We start from the raw sequence: 15,683 nt of genomic DNA on the forward strand, positions 1-15,683 counted from the left end.
CAACAGAAGATAAGGTCTGACCCTGACTTTTATTTATCGTCATCGCATAGCACAATCTGATAGGAAACTGTCGTCGCTTCAAGATGAAAGGCCATTTGGTTTTCTTCCCTGTCAATTCTATTCTGGGTATGTAGACAACGCTTCCAATATGAGAATCCGTCATAATAACAGCCTGAATCACACGATCAGCCAACTCTCTAACAATCAGGCGAGTCCCATTGCACAGGCCGTTGGCTTGACTCAAATTTCTGAGAAGCATGATAGGAACACCGGGTTTTAAGAATATTCTATGCTCAGGGAAATTTATCATAGAAACCGCGTTCAAAACCTCTGGCGGATAAAAAACATTGCTTTCTTTCACAGTATCAGCGGCTTCAAATATTGAGTCGCAGGTTAAGTACTCTCGACCACTCTGCGGCACAAGGGACATAACATAAATATTAACCTTCTCAGCCACCTCATTGGTTGGGGTTAGAATAGCTCGCTCACGAAGGTACCCAGGTTTATCATAGTTTGCAAGAAAATCTGTATAAGTCGACGAAACTATGGCAGAAATGTTATCTCCGTCAGTATGAATCAATAGGTCATCAGGTATTTTTATCCATGTGGCTTCAGACTCTCCTTCCCTTTTGGTTGCTGGGAGTTTTCCATCTCCAAGATCTAACACCCACTTACTAAACAATGCCACACCTTGCTGTAACACAGGATCTGCACCAGGCATTGAGAGACGCATGTTGATGGACAAACGCAGGACCAAAATAGATTTCCAAATAGGAGAATTTGTTATGGTTGCATCGACAATCTCTGGTCTAGACCCACCTTCAATAACAGGTAATATTTGTCTAAAGTCACCTCCCAATACAACAATTTCCCCCCCCCAAATGGAACATCAACAAGAAAAGGGTCATCACAAGACAAAAGGTCACGCAAAGTTCGATCTAAGCACTCAAAGCATCTTCTGCTTGTCATAAGTGCTTCATCCCAGATGATCAAAGAGGTATCTCTTATAAGATTGGCCAAGTGCGTGCCTCTTTTGATATCACACAGGGTGGTCTGGTCTATTAAAATAGGTATTTTAAATCGAGAATGAGCAGTCCTACCACCCGCAAGTAACAAAGCCGCAACACCCGAAGACGCAACAGTCAAAACAATTTTTTTTGTCCCCTGAGAAGAGAGATTATAGCATTCCACAGAAAAGTTTTCCTAGTGCCACCATACCCAGGGACGAAGAAAACACCAGAATTTTCTTGTAAAACACAGTCAACAATAGTTTGGTAAGCAGCTCGTTGATCAACATTAAGCATCCCAAGCAAAAATTATCGCTTCCTTTGCAAGTTTTTCAGAGTCATACGATAGTTCCTCACGGATCAACCTATTTTCGTAGAAAGTCATTTCAAAGGATGTTTTAGGAGGGAGATTGAAGTCGCTTATCTGAGCCCCATTTTTAACAAACACATCAGCCAGCTCCTGAAGCAACAGGTCTCTAAGTTGGTCATTTGGCATTTCATATTCAAGATTACCCATGGCAAGCCTAACACGATGTTTAATATCATCAGCAAGCGTAACCCAGTACCGCTCAAAGAACAATCTCTCATCCCTAACCCCACAATGAATAAGCATAGTAACAAACAACTGTCGAAGGCTTGGCCCAAAACCCCAGACGGACGCCTCATCAACTGCACGGTACCATTCTAGATCATCACCCAGTAAACCTCTAGCTGCGCACGCCTCTTTGAAAGTACCGTAAACAACACCCTCAAAGGTTCTAAGGTCTTCGTAACTCGTTGCTCCTTTTACAATCATAAGAAGCATCCGCAAGTAATACAACTCGCCACCTGTTGGGTGAACATAGTAAATGCGGCCTATCTTTTGGCAGCCCTCTCTAACATGCCATGACCTATCAGCACTATCCCACGTAAATTTAGCAGGGAAATCACAGTACGTCAATCCTAAACCTTCCCAAACTCTAAATTAGCTTTCAGCCACTCAGTGAGCATTGTTTTTCTTAGGAAGTGAGAATCAGCTATTGGTTCTAGATTTGCTTGGGCACTGAAACTAACAAAGTTCATATTTGGCAAATGAACAACCAAACGCTCAACAGAGGGAATCTTTCCGTGTATAATAAAACCATATATACGCCACAAACCACTATACTCGCATATATACCTACAGCTTTGATATTCTTTAATCTCATCTACTCCATCAGAGGCAGAAGCATGATCATCATTGCTCTCGGTATTGGCTCTTTCCAAAACCACTTTTGAAAAATCTAGGCCTTCCGTGACATACTTAAATAGATATTTCATAACTTGTGTTTTGTTACACCACTCAACATTGATGTGCCCTTGAAACTTTTTCAGTAAGGTCATATTATAAGGTACAACATGTCTATTGTCAAGATAGTGACCATTTTTGAACACACGGTGCCCGCTGTCACGATGCCTATACAAAGCAAATCCATTTTCATCTATCGTCGTCATATCTTGAAAACTCTTAGGGAAATGCTTAGAGCAGACGCCTTTTTTCATACAAACACACTTATCATTCATGTCGCCACACATGCCATGCATCATAAACTCAGAAACTAATGAATACCCCAATGGATCAACAAGATGATCTGGGATCTCGGCACACACAAAGGAGTCAATGACATCTGCACTAACCTTTGAATGATCTCCCTTCAACCAAACAAGGATATGAGCATGTGGCAGTCCCTGTTTCTGGAATTCAACGCTGTATAGAACTGGAAAGCAAAAACAACAACATGTCAAAAAACAGGGAAACACATATGCACCAAGCAGAAAATCTCAGACAGCAGACCAACTGAAAGGAGAAAAGACAGTACTAGCCTTTATAGGACCGTAGGCACGCCCCGACTTAATCTCATCTAGATATTCATCAAGTTTCATGCTAAAGACCCTAACAACAATGTCAGCCCTGTCACGTGGCTTTTGTCCAGGTTCTGACAAAAAGGCCTCAGCGATCTCAAGCCACTTTGGATTACACGTAAAAGTAGTAAAAATATCAGGGGCACCATGCACTCAACAGATTGCAAGACCATCTTGGAAGTTCTCCTGAAAGTAACGCTTCCCACCAGTATGACTCGACGGGCAAATAGTTTTTTCCCTACAAACCAGCCATTAACATAACCCTGGCCAACAGCATCGGTAACACCCTGCATATGCTCAGATCGAAAATCATCCTGGTGCCTAAGTATGTACCAAAGTCGTTGCTCATCAATGCAAGCGCGACAGTCAACAACAATTTGTGAAGACAAAGACCCATAACATAAGTAAGGATTTGGCTGTTCCGCGCGGTAATGACACGCATAACAGTAATAGTCCTGCATAGTAACTTTACCCCTGGTCTTTTCCCCGGCCCGCAATCCTTTATATGGAACATCAATTTGGAAACCTCTCTCACCATACGGGAACAACAGTGGATACTGCAATGGCATATAGGCTGGATGCAAAGAATTAATATGCTGCAGCCCTTCAACCTTATCATGTATCATGATATCTCGAGAAGATGCGTCTAAAGTAAAATCACCAACAACCAGGGCCGCCAGCTCATTAGCCGTGGGCAGGTTATACTGTGGACCATCACCTTCACCAGGCGCAATGATCCTAATAGCTATACGCTCAGCTGGATGCTCCTCTAACCTCTCTTTAGCCATCCTAAACTTCTTAACCAAAGAATTGTTCTGGTCAAGCATGTCCTTTAAACCCTCCACAATAGAATGATCTAACTGCCCTGAGGAAGTACCATCTACATTGACCGCATTCATCCTATGGTCCACTTCATTAGCAGTGTCATAAATATACATCTCAGCGAATTTAGGAGACTGATCTTTCGATGGCAAAAGAGAACCAATACAGTGATGGACCTGACCACAAATCTTATAAAGGTTAGGACCACGCGTACCCTCTAATGAACGATCAATGGTCGCCCCCATAGATGTAAATGCAAACATGCAATTGTATTATCGTATCTTAGTCAGGAATTGCTTGGAAACACGATCACCATCATAAGATAACAAATGATTCAACAAAGCAGGTGGTTCCTTGAAGGGTTTAACAACGACTTTTCCACCTTTGCAACAAAGGTTATAAACGATTTTACATTGCACCCATGAAGAAGACGACTTGACCCTCTCCTCAAACCAAAAAGAGGCCTTACAATGGGGGCATTGATACTCGGGAGGGCCATGGTAAGATCGGTTCTTATAGGACGCTACAGAAAATGCAATACTCAGAAGCCAGCCATCATAATAAAAGGAGAAAGCACAATTGTCAAGAACCTAACAGGCAGTACCTTTGAGATTGTCAACAACCTCGGCAGGAAACCCGATCCAATCAGCTGGCAACTCACCTGGTAACCCATCTATAAACCCAAGATCTACACACACGTTTGTTGTGAGAAACAACCCCCGAAACATACCAACCAAACAAAACAAATATGCACCCACGAACATGCAGACCAACACCTGTAACACCGTGGCGACGAAGGGTTCTAAGTAACTTACGCCTTTTTCGGTTTCTAGCCGACATGGCAGGAGTGAGAACGGGGAACCAGCCATCCCCTGGGAAAGCCGCAGAGCCAACACAAGTGAACACGTGCATACCAAAAAAACATAAACAAACGACCACAGAAGACAACTTACTCTTTCTCTTACGAACACCCAGAGCACTAACAACAGAAGCATGTAAGACACGGCGACGACGAGCCATCACCAGTAATAAGCAGACATGAATGCAAGTACTGCATGTTGAGATAAAACAACAGCAAAGGCAGAAGATGTAAACACAGACAAATGCCAAAGAGGAGCAACCTAGACAGGATGGTTAATTAAAGAACCCTCAATTAATCACAAAGTTGAGCTGTTTATTACAGAGATCCCTAATAGAACTAATATAACACTATAATAATTCTGATTCAGCCTACCCACACTCTCCTAACCAGCCCCTAGAGCTCACGAACCGAACCAACCAACTGCGAGTACAACAGCTGGAGCTGAACACTCGCATTTACACCAGCGGTGTTCCTTTGTCCACCTGAATGCACCAAAGGCCAGGTAGACCGAGCAAGGACGCCTGCAAGCACCACAGCCGACTGCGCAACGCCTTTATACGCTAGCATGCTCTCATAATTTTAATCCGCAATAACAAAGCCATAAACACTCTGTAAAAACCGGACCACCTGATAAGCAGCCTGATCGTATAATGAGGAGTAGCCGTCAAACGAACTGCCCCAGAAAAAATGTGTTTGGCACCATACTAGATCCTCCCTAACAAGAACATCGATCTCAACCCCTCCAAGTAGAGAACCATCAGACGCCACCTCTCGAACATATGAATGGAATGGCAGTCGACAGTAGCTCGCAACAGCCTCAAACAGAGGCACACACGAAGAACGCAGGATAAACATGCCTGTAGTTATGACACATTAAGGAAAACCGAGAAAATACCGACACACACCATACAAAGGGACAAACGCATGAGCATACATACCGAAGGACATGAAAATTAATCTTATTACCAAGTTATGGCTTACCGTGCGAAGCAACCAACAACACCACCACGTTACAGGGCCTATCAACACGACCATCTTAGAGAAATAACCTCTAGACCAAAACAACCTGCAAAACAGAGAGTAGAAGACAGGCAAACCATCAACAAATGCAACCACCAAATTAAAGAGGCAACACAACAACACATATATGAAAGTTAACCTAAAAAACACCTAGAAACACAATCCACCAAACCCACACCAAGCACTCTTCCCAATCACAAACGACAATAACATAAAAGCAAGGCAGGACCAAGCCATACCAACCCCAAATCAATGATATGAGCTATACAATACTGAACAGGGCCAAACATAAACAACAATGAACTAAACAATCCTCAGCAAGGCTCAACATAAACAACAATGAATTCAAACAAGGCAGGACCAAGTCATATTAACTTAGCTAGACAAGATCATGAAGATGCCATGCTTCTCCATTTTTTCAGAAGGCCATTGGACGAATCCAGAAACAGCAGGTTGATCCACATGGGACACATTGCAGCAGACAAACCCAAAAGGCACATGCCAGCATGAACCTATGCCTAGACAAACCCAAAAGGCACATGCCAACATGCATCCATGGCCTCCTGAACACAACCCCACATACAAAACAACAAACTCTTTAGTGATCTAGCTAGACGTGGCCAAATTCATGGACATGAAACCAAAAAAAACCATACAGAGGAACTAACTAAGGGCCCCAGCAAAGCTAAAGATAAGTAAGTGTAAAGCAGATCTTCCCCTAACCACCTGATAAGTAAAAGGGCAGGTACCTGACAAAATTCGAAAGGAAACAAAAGTTGGTAGAAAACCACCAACAAAAAAATCCTATGAACCGAGACAAAGCCAAGCACCTAATGGAGTGGGGAAAACAAACATCCATTCACCAGGAACCTATCCAGAGTAGCAAGATCCAAAAAAGCAGTAAAAGACACACGCCTGTCACCTATCACCAGGCAAACAAGACAAAAGCAAGAACAACAAAAATCCACTCAGAAAGAAAGACATGCGCTGGTTCGCCACAACAGCACAAGAATACCATGATCCGTCACCGTGCACACCTACCCTAACGCCAGGCATAACACAATGAGCAAAACAGCACACGAACACATCCCGGCCGACAGGCGTACCACAACGAGCCAACCAGCACACGCACACATGTGCACAAGAGTCAACCAAGACAGAAAAAAGGACTATCGACAAAGAGAAAGGGAAAGTGCAATGGACCTGCAGATCCTTGGAGCAAGACGCGAAGACCAACACGCACACGAGGATGAGCAGGTTCGCTGACCAAGCAGGAGCAACTGCAAAGAACATAGCAGCCGTCAGAAATGTCAAAAGCCCATATCGGCTGAAGAAGACCACATGGCTCGGGACAAAAGCAAGATTTACCCGCAGATCGAAGAACGGTGCAGCGGATCCAGGCCCAGCGAAGAGGAGAACAGCGGATCTGCAACCAACACACACCCCAGATCCAAAACTGGTCATACACGATAGATGGAGCAGAGAAAAGAGGAGAGAACCGAGAGGACAACCACCTTAACTGGCGTCACGGCAGCGCGCCGCCATCGGAGCCCTTCGGCGACCAACCCTAGCGACGACTCACAGACCAGAGCGTAGGAGCACGGAGAGGAGTGAGCACCGAGGGGAAACGAAACGAAAGGAGGACAGGAGGAGAAGAGGCAGGCGACGACGCAGGATAAAGGAGACGACCCACCCACCCCCTCCCCGCCCGCACCCACCCACACCCAAACACGGACCCAGAGAGAGGAGAGCCACCGACGTTGACACTTCTGGTCCCACCTGTAAACGACAGGGGCGAACGGGAGGAGCACCACACGTGAAGCGCCCGCACCCACCCACACCCAAACATGCACCCAACGAGAGGAGAAGCACCCACGTTGGCGTTTCTGGTCCCACCTGTAAACGAGAGGGGCGAACGGGAGGAGCACCACACCGAATCATAACTGGAGCCAACAAACGGACAGGATCACGCCGCGTCAGCTTGGACCCACAGATCGGACGGTCAGCATTCAGATCGACCTAGGAAGCCCCCTATTCCGGCACAAATCAAGAATTGAGATGTCTGAAGGATGTTGCTGTGCGCACCGACCCCTCGATGATGGTCGTGCCTCAACCCTGTCGAAACTGCAACTGCAGCGGCACATGCTTATCAATGTTGGTCGGCAGGTCTAGTACCAGCCACATCGGTAGCTACTGCAGCATATATGTATTGAATACTTCTATTATCTTCGAGTAATCAGGCCTTGTACACTGTAGCCACTCTAGGATCCTTCCTGTCGACCACCGTATTAGCTTCGTCACTGAACCATCCTTCGGTGAGTACTCAGGTCCGGCACTGAAACCACAATTTCAACCGTACCAGTTCAACCTCAGCATGAAGCTAGGTGTCAACATAGATATTCCTTAGATTCATATTGCCCCAAGCCCTTCTTCTAGGGTGCAGCTTCTGTGATTGACGCACATGGAGTGGAGAGTTTTTGCCGCTTGGTGATGGCGGGGCCGAAGCAACGATAGCTCCTCGAGATGGATAATTATGCTACGTACCGATAAACCCACATATATAAAATCTTTTTTACCTAACTCTGCCAATGCAATCAATATAATCAGCCGATCTTTCTGAAGTCTGGCGGCTGCTGCTGCTCTTGAGCTGCATGATTATGATGTAGATGTGTGTCTTCGTCCAGCTTGATGGGAAGAAGAGCCACTGAACACCGATCTACAAACGTCCACTTGATGATTTAATGTATAACGTCTAGATGTGAGTGACCCAAAGAGGGATGAATTATTTATGGAACATCGCTCCTGCCGCCGGCCACTCGTACATCTAGCACTACGCAAGGCAACACGATTTGCTAATGACGTCGGTGGCTAATGGCGGCGGCGTACGCGAGGGCATGGAAGAGCATTAGGGCACGGTAACTTATCCATGGCATTGGTGGGTAATTATTTCAAACTTTCACGTGAAAAGATTTTCAAAGATCCATCGGCCCTAATTAGCTACTTTATTTAATGGATGGTTGGATGTTTCTAATTTGGTAACTTATCCATGGCATTGGTGGGTAATTATTTCAAACTTTCACGTGAAAAGATTTTCAAAGATCCATCGGCCCTAATTAGCTACTTTATTTAATGGATGGTTGGATGTTTCTAATTTTTGTGGTAATTTCTAGCTTATTTCTCTTTTATCTGGTTAGCCCGTTAATTACTTTTTATATATAAATAGATGATCATGATGCCCTCATGTACATATTTTATTTTTATCGACAACTCTATTTCTAAACATGTGGACATATTTTTCGATTTCGGCTTCCGCTTGAGGACAAGCGAGGTCTAAGCTTGGGGGAGTTGATACGTCCATTTTGCATCATGCTTTTATATCAATATTTATTGCACTATGGACTGTTATTACACATTATATCTCAATACTTATGGCTATTCTCTCTTATTTTACAAGGTTTACCATGAAGAGGGGGAATGCCGACAACTGGAATTCTGGCTGGAAAAGAAGCAAACGTTGGAAACCTATTCTGCACAACTCCAAAAGTCCTGAAACTCCACGAAACATCTTTTTGGATTTAATAAGAATTTTTGAGCGAAAGAAATACACTAGGGTGCCCACACCCTGTCCAGGAGAGAGGAGGGCGCCCCCCTATAGGGCGCCCCCTATCTCCTGGGCCCCCTGGTGGGCCTCCTGCGTCCATCTTCTGCTATATCAGAGCTTTTACCCTGGAAAAAATCGTGGGCAAGCTTACGAGGCGAAACTCCGCCGCCACGAGGCGGAACATTGGCGGAATCAATCTAGGGCTCTGGCGGAGCTGTTCTGCCGAGGACACTTCCCTCCGGGAGGGGGAAATCATCACCAATGTCATCACCAATGATCCTCTCATCGGGAGGGGGTCAATCTCCATCAACATCTTCACCAGCACCATCTCCTCTCAAAACCCTAGTTCATCTTTTGTATCCAATCTTGTATCAAAACCACAAATTGGTACCTGTGGGTTGCTAGTAGTGTTGATTACTCCTTGTAGTTGATGCTAATTGGTTTACTTGGTGGAAGATCATATGTTCAGATCCTTTATGCATATTATTACTCCTCTGATTATGAACATGAATATGCTTTGTGAGTAGTTACGTTTGTTCCTGAGGACATGGGTGAAGTCTTGCTATTAGTAGTCATGTGAATTTGGTATTCGTTCGATATTTTGATGAGATGTATGTTGTCTTTTCCTCTAGTGGTGTTATGTGAACGTCGACTACATGACACTTCACCATTATTTGGGCCTAGAGGAAGGCATGGGGAAGTAATAAGTAGATGATGAGTTGCTAGAGTGACAGAAGCTTAAACCCTAGTTTATCCGTTGCTTCGTTAGGGGCTGATATGGATCCATATGTTTAATGCTGTGGTTAGGTTTACCTTAATACTTCTTTTGTAGTTGTGGACGCTTGCAATAGGGGTTAATCATAAGTGGGATGTTTGTCCAAGTTATTGCAGTACCAAAGTACCGGTCCACCCACATATCAAATTATCAAAGTACTGAACGCGAATCATATGAACGTGATGAAAACTAGCTTGACGATAATTCCCAATGTGTCCTCGGGAGCTCCTTTCTCATTATTAGAAATTGTCTAGGCTTATCCTTTGCTACATAAAGGATTGGGCCACCTTGTTGCACTTTACTTACTTTATTTACTTGTTACTCGTTACTATTTATCTTATCACAAAACTATCTACCACCTACAATTTCAGTGCTTGCAGAGAAAACCTTACTGAAAACCGCTTATCATTTCCTTCTGCTCCTCGTTGGGTTCGACACTCTTAGTCATCGAAAGGACTACGATTGATCCCCTACACTTGTGGTTCATCACTCTATACATCTTTTGCCATTATATGCACCTCTATGACTTAAGTTTTTGCCAAGCTGGGTTGCCTTGCTCCTGTGTTTATGCCTTACGTTCCCGATTGTTCGGCTAAGGTGTAAAGGGAGTACCTCTGCGATTGTTACAACCGGGTAATCCGGATCTGTACCTCAGACGGGTGAAGCCGAAAGCTAGCTTTCTTAAGAGAATAATTGGTTGGCAAGCAACGACAGATTGTTTACATTTTTGTAATTCTTCTAACAAATACTGGATAGGCTACCCGTAACTCGGATAAAAGCCTAGGCATGCCAACCCAAGGAAAGGAACCCTTAACGGGACTATTTTCCTTGGAAGATGTTTCTTACGTTAATAAGTAATATAACATAACTCCCCAAACAAATTTTTGTCTGTTTGAGAAATATGACTGGACTGCCTGGTTTCCGGACAGAATGAATGTTTGTTACATTCCAACATGGTATCCGGAAACACTCCACCTTCTTGGTTCAGAGTTGAAGCCGAAGGTCCGCGATGACAAATTTTTACATGTTCGGTCGGAGATAAGTTCGATGATAAAGTACATTGATACATTGAATCGAATGTCTACTCTTTATCTATGCCATCTATAAGACTGTCTAAGCTACAATCTTTTTGCGAATATTTCGCAACTATCATCACTTGGTCATATACCAATTTCACGGGAATCTTTTTTCCGTCTGGTCCCTAAGGTCCAACTCGACATTGATACATTGAATCGAATGTCTACTCTTTATCTATGCCATATATAAGACTGTCTAAGCTACAGTCTTCTTGCGAATATTTCGCATCTATCATCAGTTGGTCATATACCAATTTCACGGGAATCTCTTTTCTGTCTGGTCCCTAAGGTCCAACTCGGTCCATATGATTCGGAGATTGCCCAATGTAGTGTGTTTTCACCATTGCCCATGCCTCCCGTGCACCTTCTCGGCACGCGGACGCCTTCCATAGCTCAAAACGACACCGGACACCTTTGAAAAGGTTTGCCAACCCCTCCATACTTTCTGGAGGGGCATCGGATGGCCATAAGGCCTTGGCCATACTTCTCATGGCTTTTCGAGCTCGCTCATGCACCACAGACAACTCCTTTAGCACGTCGCCTCGAAATCCAGATACCTTTTCTTTGGGCCGCCCGGTTAAAAGACCTGCAACAATAGTATTATGATAATCCTAATTACGGGATACTATGTGTCCTTTGGATGGTTCATAAGGTCATACCGAATATGCCGCCTTTCAACTTTCTATTCTCTTTTTGCATGTCCGATAACTGAGCCTTTAAACTCTTTATCTCCTCGGCTTGTTTATCCTTTTCCTCCTCGAGTTTGTTCTTTTGAACATCGGTCATTGTGGCTTTATTCATTTCTTCAAGCTCTGCGGTGGTGGCACTCAGCTTTGTCTGGCTCATTTTAAGCTCCTGAGATAGCGCATTGTTCTTCTCTTTGAGAACCCGCGGTCATAATGATCCTTAAATCGGTTGGCCTAACCGCTTCAAGTCTTGGGGGTTACTAGCATATATCTATTAAATTTGCATAAGCTATTACCTGCATATCCTTTGAAAACAATTGAGTAACTCCGGCAAGTCCGTCCCGGGCGGCTCGGATATATGCATCCACCGAGCTGACGGCAGTGAATTCCCGTTCAGTAAAAACTGGAGCGCGCATGGCCTCTTTTAGTTGGCGATGATTCATCATGCTCTCCACTTCGAAATTCATGACGGATACGTCATCCGAATCCTCATGAGGGGGTGGATCTGGCACTGCTTCTGTATCAACTCTCGTCCTGGTTGACAAGCCCAGAGCCAGATTAGCTGATACTCGGCTAGCAGGGTGTTTGCCCACGGTTAGCCATGTGCTCCTCCTGAAATAAGATGAAGGGGAAATATAGCAATCTGATCTCATGCCCAGGCACATGTCAAAGGACATACCTCTTTGAAGAGGGAGGGGGTTCGATGGTGCTCCCAGTTTCCTTTCGTTTTGAACGCTCGCCCGGCATAGATACTGCCTTCCTAGAAACCTCTCTCAATGGAGTGCGGCTCACTGAGTGCCGATCCTGTGAAGCATAATTCAGTGTGATGGGTGAGATGTAAGTAGGGGCTCCCTTTTTTAGGATGTTTTCCAAACACTTACAATGGCAAAGGGGAGAAGGCCGGGGTAGTCGGCCATAATAGCCACTTCCGAGTCGTCAAGGCTCACTTGGTAAAATACGCCATCCTCAAATTCTATGAATATGTCCGGATCCTCACAGAAGCCAGGGTCTTCGTTGCGAGCGTAATCCTCTGGCTGTGGGGCGGGGCAATGAACATTCTGGACCACCTTCCTCCATAACTGCTTTACCACAACTAGAACAATTTGATTAGCATGCCGCAATAACGAGGTAGAACATTGATGGTAATCAAAAACTTACCAATTCAATGGGGGTGTACATGGAAAAACCTTCCCGGTAGTTTAAACGGAGTAAATCTTCTTTCTCCCCCTTATAAAGATCGACCAGGATTATGGCCAGTTCGGCTGGGGTATCCGGGCCCTTGCGCCTGCAACGAGATGCATCGTCTTCTCCATTGTAACACCATAAAGGGGTCACTTTGGACTGGAGGGGCTGAATACATCGCTTTATCGCAATGGCCATGACTTTGATTATCGAGAGATCAGAATGAGCAAGTAATCTGACCTTGCTGACCAACCTCTTCACTTTCGCACTGTCTTCTCCTTGGGACCGCGGGGGCGCCAATTGAGGAGTTTCTTCAAAGGAGCACTGGAGAATTTGGGGAGGCCATGCCAAACTAGATTCGGAAGGGGAATGTCCTCAACATAAAACCACTCCGAAGACTTGGGATACCTCCTTGGGAGTTTCGATAGGGTAACCTGATCCGGCTATGCGCCATACTTCGGCGTTGCCCACTTCAAATATGGAACCCCCTCGATGACGAGGGACGAGGCAAAAGAACTTTCTCCATAGTTCAAAATGAGCCTCGCAGACCGGAAACAGTTCGCAGAGAGCGACAAAGCCCGAGATGTGTGATATGTCTCCAATGTATCTATAATTTTTGATTGTTCCATGCTATTATATTATCCCTTTTGGATGTTTATGGGCTTTATTTTACACATTTATATCATTTTTGGGACTAACCTACTAACCGGAGGCCTAGCTCGTATTGCTGTTTTTTTGCCTATTTCAGTATTTCAAAGAAAAGGAATATCAAAGGGAGTCCAAACGGAATGAAACCTTCGAGAGCGTGATTTTTGGAACGAACGTGATCCAGAGGACTTGGAGTGCAAGTCAAGAAGCAGCCGAGGCCTCCACGAGATAGGAGGGCGCCCCCCTATAGGGCGCGCCCCCTATCTCGTGGGCCCCTTGGGCGTCCACCGACGTACTTCTTCCTCCTATATAAGCCTACGTACCCCAAAAATATCCAGGGAGCAGACGAAACACAATTTCCACCACCGTAACCTTCTGTATCTGCGAGATCCCATCTTGAAGCCTTCGCCGGCGCTCTGCCGAAGGGGGAATCGACCATGGAGGGCTTCTACATCAACATCCTTGCCCCTCCGATGAGTTGTGAGTAGTTTACCACAGACCTACGGGTCCATAGTTATTAGCTAGATGGCCTCTTCTCTCTTTTTGGATCTCAATACAATGTTCTCCCCCTCTCTTGTGGAGATCTATTCGATGTATACTCTTTTTGTGGTGTGTTTGTCGAGATCTGATGAATTGTGGGTTTATGATCAAGTTTATCTATGAATAATATTTGAATCTTCTCTGAATTCTTTTATGTATGATGAGTTACCTTTGCAAGTCTCATCGAATTATCAGTTTGGTTTGGCCTACTAGATTGATCTTTCTTGCCATGGGTGAAGTGCTTATCTTTGGGTTCAATCTTCCGGTGTCCTTACCCAGTGACAGAAAGGGTTGCAAGGCACGTATTGTATTGTTGCCATCGAGGATAACAAGATGGGGTTTATATCATATTGCTTGAGTTTATCCTTCTACATCATGTCATCTTGTTTAATGCGTTACTCTGTTCTTATGAACTTAATACTCTAGATGCAGGCAGGAGTCGGTCGATGTGTGGAGTAATAGTAGTAGATGCAGGCAGGAGTCGGTCTACTTGTTGCGGACATGATGCCTATATACATGATCATGCCTAGATAATCTCATAATTATTCGATTTTCTATCAATTGCTCGACAGTAATTTGTTCACCCACCGTAATACTTCTGCTATCTTGAGATAAGCCACTAGTGAAACCTATGGCCCCCGGGTCTATCTCTTATCATATTTGCTTCCAATTTACTTTTATTTGCATCTTTACTTTTTGCATCTATATTATAAAATACCAAAAATATATTTATCTTATCTTATTATCTCTATTAGATCTCACTTTCGCAAGTGGCCGTGAAGGGATTGACAACCCCTTTATTGCGTTGGTTGCGAGTTCTTTGTTTGTTTGTGTAGGTGCGTGGGACTTTTGAGGAGCCTCCTTCTGGATTGATACCTTGGTTCTCAAAAACTTAGGGAAATACTTACGCTACTATTGCTGCATCACCCTCTCCTCTTCGAGGAAAACCAATGCAAGCTCAAGACGTAGCAAGAAGGATTTCTGGCGCCGTTGCCGAGGAAGTCTTCGGTCAAGTCAAGGCATACCAAGTACCCATCACAAACTCATCTCCCTCGCATTTACATTATTTGCCATTTGCCTCTCGTTTTCCTCTCCCCCACTTCACCCTTGCCATTTTATTCGCCCTCTCTTTCCCAATCTCCTCTCTCTTTCGTTTGCCTTTTTGTTTGCTTGTGTCTCCATGTGCCTTCTATGTGCTTGCATCTTTGCTTGCTAAATCTATTGATATGGATCCACTTAAAGTGTTCTACTTGGATCATCTTCGATCCTTATGCGCTCGTGCTGAAACCCCAACTAGCCTAGTTGATGGGAAATCTTTAGATGAGCATGCTCATTTTGTGCGTCATTGTTTGTATGAAAAAGGGAAGCTCTTATGGTATCATATAAATAGTTTGCTATGCTATGCTTGGAATCTTTGTGAAATCTGTGATTTTACTTGTTGCTCTAAGAACCCTAAAAAACACCTTCCCTACCTATGTGAATTCAATGATAATGAAATCTTATCTTCTTATGCAAAGGGTGTTTATCGTTACTATGATATCGAACAAATTGAAGAATTTGTCATTTTTAAGGGTGCTCATGAA

The 15,683-nt window shown here is 44.3% G+C and overlaps 1 long non-coding RNA gene across 1 annotated transcript; it reads right to left on the reverse strand.

Annotated features, from left to right (window-relative positions):
• Window positions 1–5,288: 5,288 nt before the first annotated feature.
• Window positions 5,289–7,275, reverse strand: LOC123185330 (uncharacterized). Its single transcript, XR_006493342.1, has 4 exons — window positions 7,107–7,275; window positions 6,961–7,018; window positions 6,796–6,872; window positions 5,289–5,638 (listed from the first exon to the last, which is right to left on the reverse strand). It is a non-coding gene; the product is annotated as an uncharacterized lncRNA (long non-coding RNA).
• Between the last annotated feature and the right edge of the window lie 8,408 nt (window positions 7,276–15,683).

Source organism: Triticum aestivum, chromosome 2A, assembly GCF_018294505.1.
Source record: "Triticum aestivum cultivar Chinese Spring chromosome 2A, IWGSC CS RefSeq v2.1, whole genome shotgun sequence".
In the NCBI taxonomy this organism is placed as follows: domain Eukaryota; kingdom Viridiplantae; phylum Streptophyta; class Magnoliopsida; order Poales; family Poaceae; genus Triticum; species Triticum aestivum.